Consider the following 9,468-nt stretch of genomic DNA (forward strand, 5'->3'; position numbering starts at 1 on the left):
ATTCGTAAATACGAGTTAACTCCTAGGATGCTTAGAAATTAAGTTAAGTAATTTCTAATCCTATAGAATAGAATAGCGTTTTATAGAATCTTTCGTAAGGCTTAAGTATAGCCTTACCTAATAGATACTACGTAATCCTAGCTTATATAAGCCTAATTATATAACTAGGTATTAATAGGGTATCGCTTAGTCTTAATAGGTCGCTTATAAGTTACCTACTTTATAAGTTTATTTAATAATAATTATTCTAAGTTAGTAAAAGTATAGAAATTCCTATTAGTAGTACGAAGTCGCTTACCTTTATTACTATTAATATCTATATAGAAGTATCGTCGTATTCGTTTAGTAGGCTAGTTATCGATAGCTTTAATTTTAATATTCTCTATTATTATATTAGCTCTAAGCTTACTAGCGGTTAAATTATATAAATTTCTCTTAGGCTAAGAAAATAGAGTAATTCGGGCCTAGAGAAAGTATTAATATAAGGAAAGTATAGGGATAGTAGAAGAATCTATAGCTTAAGCTTAGACTTTAGCTAAAGTTTTAATAGTATTAAGTATTAGAAGAGATATTATAGAATTAGGATTCTTCTTATCTAGTTTAATAATCGAGAAGCTTATAAATTTATTACGAGATATAACGCTAGAAGTAATATAGCGGACTATACGGTTAATTACTTCTATAATAGAATAATTTAGTATAGGATTAGTAAGGAAATAGCTAGAGAAATAAAAAGTTTACTAGAGTAAATAATCTAGTTAATACTACTAGGCTTAATAGAATCTATAGTAAATTTAACTAGAACCCTTATAGTATAGATTAAATATAAGGATATCTAGGAGGTTAGTATAGAAATAGTATAAGAAAAGGAAACTTACTACCTTATAAGTATAACCTTAGATTCTATACTAAGTATATTTTCTATTCTTAGTCTTATATTAAATCTCTCTATCTAAAATAGAATTAATATATACTTAGTATAAGAAGAATAAGCTTACTCTTATTAAGTAATACTTAGTTATTCCTTCTTAAGAATCTTATATATCTTATATAAATATACTCGATAATTTTATTACTAATATTCTCTTAAATTAATAAAACGAAGGCTCGACTAGGTAGTATACTAAATAAGTACGATTAGTATACTAGATTAACTTTAACTATTCTAGAAAAAAATAGAAATTTATATAGAAATTCTAGATAGAGATAAGAAGATAAGTAGCTAGTATATTATTAGTAGGGAAAAAGTAAAGAGCTAACTATAGGACTTACTAAGGAAGGAAGTCTTAAGGAATAAGAGATATAAAAAAAAAGAAGAAGAAAAATAGAATAGAAGAAGGTTAATATACTCCTTACCTAGGGACTAATCGTTAAGACCTTAACGAAGATTAAATAGCGAAGATTAAATAATTAAAAAGTTTAGCTTTATAGGTATAGCTTACTATATATACTATACTAGAGTACGAGAAGTACGCGAAGTTTCGCTAGAATTAAGTAAACTAAAGTAAATACGAAATAATTCCTAAGAGTAGAATAAATTAGGATTAAGAGCGACCCTAAGATTAGGAAAATATATTACGTTTTTTCTAATATTAATATAGAACGTATATAGCGCTATACTAGAATACTACTTTTTACCTACTACTCTTATACTTAAGAACGAGTATACTTCGAGGAAGGAGAGTAATTATTACGAGATAGAACTACGATAGACTCTAGAAGTACCTATTTTATACTAAGACTAGTTTTAAAATACTAAGGGGCCTAGTATATAAGACCTTAGGAGCTATACGAATCGTATACGAAGTTTTTAGACTCCTTAAGTTTTTATAGTCGATATTCTAAGGACTATATAGTAATTAATTAATTATCTTAGTATTCTCGTTAAGTTACTTATACTCTTATAATAAGACTAAGAATAGGAAATATACTTAGTATAAAATCTAAGATTATACTTATAAGATAGTAAGTTTCCTTTTCCTATACTATTTCTATACTAACCTTCTAGATATTCTTATATTTAATCTATACTATAAGGATTCTAGTTAAGTTTACTATAGATTCTATTAAGCCTAGTAGTATTAGCTAGATTATTTACTCTAGTAAGCTTTTTATCTCCCTAGCTATTCCCTTACTAATCCTATACTAGATCGTTCTATTATAGAAGTAATTAATTATATAGTCTACTATATTACTTCTAGCGTTATATCTCGTAATAAATTTATAAGCTTCTTAATTACTAAACTAGATAAGAAGAATTCTAATTCTATAATATCTCTTCTAATACTTAATACTATTAAAACTTTAGCTAAAGTTTAAGCTTAAGCTATAGATTCTTCTACTACTTCTATACTTTCCTTATATTAATACTTTCTCTAGGCCCGAATTACTCTACTTCCTTAGCCTAAGAGAAATTTATATAATTTAATCGCTAATAAGCTTAGAGTTAATATAATAATAGAGGATATTAAGATTAAAGCTACTAATAACTAGTCTACTAAACGAATATAACGATACTTCTATATAGATACTAATAGTAATAAGAGTAAATAGCTTTATACTACTAATAGGAATTTCTATACTTTTACTAACTTAGAATAATTATTATTAAATAAACTTATAAAGTAGATAACTCGTAAGCGATTTATAGTTAAATTTTCTACTATACCTTTAAAGCGTCTTAAAACTAATAGTTCTACTAAGGATTCTAATTATTACTCTAGCTCTAGTTCTAGCTTTAAGTAGATTTCTAGCTTTAAGTACTACTCTACTATACTAATAGTATACTTTTTTATTTTATATTCTACTTTTATAGATTTTTAAAGTTAGATTTTAACTTCTTATTATTCTTTAGCTCTATAACTATTAAGTAGTAGTTATTTTATATACTTTATATATACTATATTCTAAATAGGCCTTATAAAGATATTTTTATTTTATTTCTACTTTCTAATTTTTACTCGTAATCTTATCTACTTAAGTTCTTAAAGATTATATATTTTCTTAAACTTAGCGAGTAGTTTATCCGCGTTTAGTAGATATTCCGCGGATTCCTAGGTATCTTCCGCCTTAGAAAAACTCTTCTACTTAACTAGATATTAGCGTTCTACCTTAGTATTTTAGTAGTCGAGAATCTTTTCGACTTTCTACTATTTATCTTCGTCTATATTAATAGGCCTAGACTTCTCGCTCTTAGATCGTATATAATACGATTCTAGTAACGATATATAGAATATATTATATAGCTTTCTATACTTCGTTAGTAGCTTTAGTATATAAGTATTTTAACTTACTACTTTAAGTACTTTAAAAGGCTTTAAGAACTAGTTACTTAGTTTTTTACTTATTCTTCGCGTACGAATAAACTTAGAGAATAGTATAACTTAGTTCTTTAGAATATATATTTATAGTTCTTAACGCTTATTATAGTACTTTACTATACTATACTATACTCGTTTCTACTATACTATAGTTTTTTATCGAGCTTCTTTAAGCGTTCTAGCTTTCGCTTATACGAAATTATTACTATCCTTCTATAATTTTCGTACGATATTAATATTTATCGTAAGTTTAAATATTAAGACTTAAGAAAATAGTATTTTCTTAGTTATAGTATTAATTATCTAATTATAAATATACTTCGCGCTAAGTAGTAGTATAACTTAGTCGTCTTAATAGTAATTAATATAGTAATATAGATAATATTCTAGAGTTTAATTTATTTTCTTAGTCTATCTATTAATCTAAGAATAGAATATAATCGAAAATTATCGCTTAATTACTAGGTAATAGTATAGAATTTCCTAGTATATTAAAGTAAATATCGTACTTCTATTACTTATAATACTTCGAAGTATATTAAATCGAGTAAATATTTCTTTTATTAAAATATTTCTTAGTTCTTCGACTATAATTTCTACGCGGTACGAAATATAGCGAACTATTTTAAATAGTTAATATACTACTATAAGTAGCGCGTTATACGCTATTCTTTTATGAGCTAAGGACGAAAGCTTCGTTATAAAGTCTATAGATATATTCTACTACGATTTTTTCGACTATAGTAGTATCGCTAATAGTTTATATAGCTTATATCTCGATACTTTTATACGTTAATATATATTATATAAAGAAATATAGATTCGTATATCCTTCGCTAGTTTAGACTACTAATAAAAGCGTTTAATAATAGTAAGAGTTCTTTCTCGGTCGAAATAGCCTTTCTACTAGGAGTTATTATAATTCGTTCTTAAAATCTTTAATTTTATACTAAGATTATAAAGTATATATATCGCGCCTTACCTTCGTACGAAATTTATAGAGTTCTCGTATTATATTCCTTTCTAAATCTTCTAGAAAATTCTTTCTTCGAGTAGTTTACTCTACTTACGCTTTTTATACTACGCGTCGATACTTTATAGCGCTAATAATTCCTTAACTAAGTTATCTAAGATTTAGTTCTTTTAAGTCGAAGTAATAGCGTCCTCGTCTATAACTAGAGTATATATTAAGCTTTACTATAGACTACGAGGAGCGTCTACTTCGTACTAAAAATATATTATTACTAGACTTTAACTTTATACCTTTATTAAGAGTATTAAGAAATCTATATACCTCGTCCTTACGCGTATCCTATTCTACTAGAATATAGAAACTACTCTTAATCGAGTCTTTAGTTTATTAGACTAATCTTCGCGTTATAGTATAAATAGAAATACTTATAGCGCTTAAGTTACTATTTAATAGCGAATCTTCCTCGCTACTTAGGCGAAACTAAAGAAGTTATAAAAATAAGTTCTTAGAATACTTCTAAGAAGTTATATAGTTTAGTCGATAAAATAGATCGTTAACGAAGTTTTCCTTTTCCTTTCGATACTATATTATAAAGTTAAAAGTATTAAGTATCTTTATTTAGCGTACTTATCTATAATTTAGCGCCTTTATCGATATAAAATACTTTAATATATTATAATTAATTAGGACTAGCGTACTAGTCGTAGTTTTCTTTAAGTAGTAGCGCTATTTCTTAAAGAATTCTATAATAGTTAATATCTTCTAATTTAATATTCTATAGTTACGCTCTATAACGTTCTACTTTCTTAAAAAGAAAGCTATAAGTTTCTATATCGTTTATTCTCGAGTAGTACGCGATTTATATATATTACGAGTTAAACTCGTATAAAGCTCTAGAGTACGCCCTAGAGCGATTACTCGTAGTATACCTTTAGGCTATATAACTATATAACCGAAGCTACGTAACTCCTCTCTATCGATTATCTCCTAGGAAACTATACTAACCTACTATAGGAGAAGCTAGGGAGTATTTCCTTTATTCGTATAGTAGATAGATTTTCTCTTTTCCTTTTCTCTCCTTAGCTTTAGAATCCTCGTTATACGGTAGTTAGACGAATTACTCTAAATTTCTAGCTAAACCTCTATATTATTCTAAAGCTCCCTATCGTACGTAGCGAAAGAGTACCGCGTACGAAATAGATAACGAATAGTAATTAACGGAAACCGCTCTAGCGTAGGCGGTAGAGCTATACTAGCTCTTATAGGCTTAAAACTAAAGGATAATAGTACTCGAGGATTAACTCGGCTAATAGAATAGAGTACGAGCTCGTACGCCTAAAGTAACGACTTCTACGACGGCGAGCGCTATATAGAAATCCGATCCTATACGACGAAAGACTAAGTTCTCCGAACTAGCTAAATTTAATAGAAAAAGATTAGAGTTTCGGTCGTAGCTTACTTAAGCTCGAGCTAAGTTAGCGGTCGATAAATAAAAGGAAACCGAAGTCGTACGATTTTAATATCTCTATAGTAGACTAAGGGACTACGCCCTTACCTAGGTTAGCTCGTAGATTAATTCCGTATAATTAACTCTCGAAATAAATACGAAAGAACTTATTAGTTAATTAAAGGCGGCGTATAAGGACGTCGACGTCGTAGAGAGAGTATTACGAAAGCTTTCTTAGTTAAAGTAGGACGGAAAGTCCTTTAGCGTATTTCTCGTCGAGTTTAATCGTACGCTACTCGAGGCCGGCGGACTAAACTAGGCCGACCCGATAAAGAAGATATTTATATTAAACTACCTTTTATACGACCTAAAGAGCGCCCTCGTTATAACGCTAATTCTATTAACCTATAGAGAGTACTATACTCTCCTCTATACAATTAATATAAACCTAGAGGCTCTTCGATAGAAGAAAGCTAGAGAGAAGATATCTAGGAGTAATCTATTCGATACTACTAGTCGTACGAAAGATAAGATAGATTAGACGTCGATAGTATAAGCTATAGCGTCCTTAGCGAGACTATAGAAAGCTTTATAGGTATCGTAAACGATACTTAACTAGAAAAGAGAGCTTAGAGCGTATCTTCGCTATAACTAACGAAGTTACTTTATCGTTAAATACTTTCTCCTTTTCGTCGTACGACCTAAGACGAAGAGGAGAATAGTAGTACTAGAAACTATAGACGATAATAAGGAATTATTAAAAGAATAGCTCCTACTAGAAGTTATCGATAGGAGCGTACGAAGAAGACGAAGAAGGAATAGAAGGCTTTTCGGTCCTCGATAGATAACTAATCCTTTATAGTTTTATTACTTTTAGATAAGTAATATTATATATCGACTCTAATTAATTCTAGTTATTTATCGTATAGTTTAATTAACTTTCGCTTCGCTTCTCGCTATTCTTTCGAGCGTATTTCTATTACTTCTCGTTCGATCTCCGAATTCGACTCCTTTATACGATCTAAAATCTTCGAAGTAGCGAAGGTTAAAGTCGATATCGATAGCTATAAGGATATAGCGTTCTTCTATATTATTTCGAACCTAGCGTACGAAATTATCCTTAAGCTACTCTAGATAAAGAAGAACGGCGTACGTCTTAGCGTCGCGAATAATTCTTTCTTAATAGACTATTTCGATCTAAAGGTCTATAATATACTATAAAAACTATATACGCCCTTAGACTATAGCTAGGTCTTCGTCGTAGTATTCGGTCTACTAGCTTAGAGAAGTAAGAAGCGTACGAAGACCTAGGTATTCTCGGCGACGATAGCGGATATTAAAAAAGTACTTAGAGTAAAGACGCCTATTAATTCGCGTACGAAGCTTCCTTAATAGTACTACTATTTCTTAGATATCTTTAGTCGTACGAAAGTAGAAAAGTTACTCCCTTTACGAGGAAAGGAAATCGACTACGCGATCGACTTCGAACTAAAAGACGAAAAGAAACCTTAAGTTCCGTAGAGTCCGCTATATAATATATCTCGAGATAAACTCTTAGTACTACGATATACGCTTACTAAACTCCTCGATAAAGGATTTATTAAAGTAAGTAACTCGTTAGCGGCGGCTCTAGTTCTCTTCGTACAAAAGCTAGGAGGAGAATTACGATTTTATATTAACTATTAAGGGCTAAATAAGCTAACGAAGAAGAATCGATACTTATTACTACTAATCTACGAGACTCTACGAAATATTAAATAAGTAAAGTAGTATATAAAGCTTAATATTATCGCGGCCTTTTATAAAATTTAGATTATAGAAGGAGACGAGTAGATAATAGTATTTCGTATAAAATATAGCCTTTTCGAATAGCTAGTTACTCCTTTTAAACTTACTAACGCGCTTAGTACGTTCTAGAAGTATATTAACTAGGCCTTACGAGATTACCTTAACGTTTTCTACTCGGCGTACGTAGACGATATCTTAATCTATTCTTCGAAAATATAACGAGAGTATTAAAACTACGTATAAAAAGTCCTAAGTCGACTCCGCGAAGTAGGGCTTTAGATCGATATCGATAAATACGAGTTTAAAGTTAAGTCGATAAAGTATCTAGAATTTATTATTAATACGAAATAAGGCGTACGAATAAATCTAGTAAAGGTTATCGTAATCTAAGAATAGTAAGCTTCTAAGTCTATTAAAGGCGTCTAGAGTTTTATCGATTTCGTAAACTTCTATCGAAAGTTTATTAAGGATTTCTCGAAGATAATCCTATTAATTATAAAACTCGTACGAAAGGATTTAACTTTCTATTAAAATTCGGAAGCCGATATAGTATTCGTATAACTAAAGAAGATATTTATAATAGCTCTAATCCTCGCTCTATTTAACTATATAAAAGAAACGTTCCTAGAAGTTAATACTTCTAAATAGTATATAAATAGTACCTTATTCTAGATAGGAGAAGACGGTTTCGTACGATTCTATATATTCTTTTTAAAAAAGAATTTACCCGCGGAATATAACTACGAGATATATAATAAAGAAATACTAGCTATTATATATTATCTTAAAGAATAGAACGCTAAGTTAAGGAGCGTAGATAAGTTCGAGATATAATTAAATTATAAGAATCTAGAGTACTTTATAATTATACGAAAGCTTACGAAGAAGTAAATATAATAGTCTCTTATCCTCTTACGATATAACTTTACGATCTTCTACCTTAAAGGAAAGGATAACGTATAAGCCGACGCGCTATCGCGAAGAGAATAAGATATACCGAAAGAAGAGGAGGACGACCGGCTATAGTATTATATAATAAGACTACTAAAGCCGAAGTTCTTCGACGCGAAAAAAGCGATTTAAGTAGCTTCCGTACGAGTAGAGGAATCTCCTACCGGAGACTAACTAGCGAGTAACGTAGTTAATACTAACTAATTTACGATAGTAGAGTCGGACGAAACGTACGAGTAGATTAAGAATTTAATTACTCGAGAAATACCGAAGTTTTTATCTTTTCTAGCGGTAAAAGTATTTATCGCTAAGTATATAATCGATAGTTAAGGAAACGTATACTTTCGTAGAAGACTATAGATTCCGAACTTAGAACCTTTATATACGTTCCTAATTTAAGAAACCTACGACTTAGTAATTAGCGAATACTTCGGACGAGAAGTAACGAGCTCTTTAATAGTAAGATAATTCTTCTAGCCGAATATACTATAGAATATTTAACGATTCGTACGAAACTACGATATCTACGAACGAATAAAAGCCTAGAGGAAAAGGAAATAAGGATTTCTAAAACTTCTCTTTATATCGAACTAAATATAGAGCGAGATATTTATCGACTTTATTACGAAGCTCCTAGAGAGTCTAGGCTATATAAATTTAGCGGTAATTACGAACCGACTAGGAAAAGGAGTTATCCTTAAACCGATACGTACGATTAAGTCGTAAGATATAGTATTCCTATTCCTACGTATATTCTATAGGACCTACGGTTTATCGAGAGCTATTATATTAAATAGAGGAACCTAGTTCGTAAGCGCTCTATAGAAACGAGTATATTAGCTACTAGGTATCGTACGCCGATTATCTACTATATATTACCCTAAAACGGACGGATCTACGAAACGAATAAATTAGACGGTCGAGACGTACGTATATACGTTCGTAAACGAAGCTTAAGATAATTAGGTAGAGTTACTACTAATCGCTAA

The sequence above is a fragment of the Exophiala aquamarina genome, assembly GCF_000709125.1.
Source record: "Exophiala aquamarina CBS 119918 chromosome Unknown aczIA-supercont1.8, whole genome shotgun sequence".
Lineage (NCBI taxonomy): Eukaryota > Fungi > Ascomycota > Eurotiomycetes > Chaetothyriales > Herpotrichiellaceae > Exophiala > Exophiala aquamarina.